The sequence below is a fragment of the Nannospalax galili genome, unplaced genomic scaffold (genome assembly GCF_000622305.1).
Source record: "Nannospalax galili isolate Female #2095 unplaced genomic scaffold, S.galili_v1.0 scaffold168, whole genome shotgun sequence".
Taxonomy (NCBI): Eukaryota; Metazoa; Chordata; class Mammalia; order Rodentia; family Spalacidae; genus Nannospalax; species Nannospalax galili.
The window spans coordinates 883,675-884,005 of record NW_008357649.1 but is presented as its reverse complement, the minus strand read 5'-3'; positions in this window follow the sequence as shown (position 1 = coordinate 884,005).

Genomic DNA, 331 nt, shown 5'->3' with positions numbered 1-331 from the left:
TGACTGTAATATCTTCTTGGTTTATTGTTCCTTTGATCAGAATGAAGTGGCCCTCTTTATCTCTTCTGATTTAGTTTTAGTTTAAAGTCTATTTTATCAGATATTAGAATTGCTACTCCTGATTTTTTCATAGCACCATTTGCTTGGTTTATTTTTTTTTCCATCCTTTCATTTAAGATAGTGTCTGTCTTTGAAAGTGAGATGAGTTTCTTGCAGACAACAAAAAGATGGGTTTTGTTTCTTAATCCATTCACCTAGTCTGTGTCTTTTGACTGGGGAGTTCAGTCCATTAATATTTAAAGTTATTAATGAAAGATGGGTATTGGTTGCC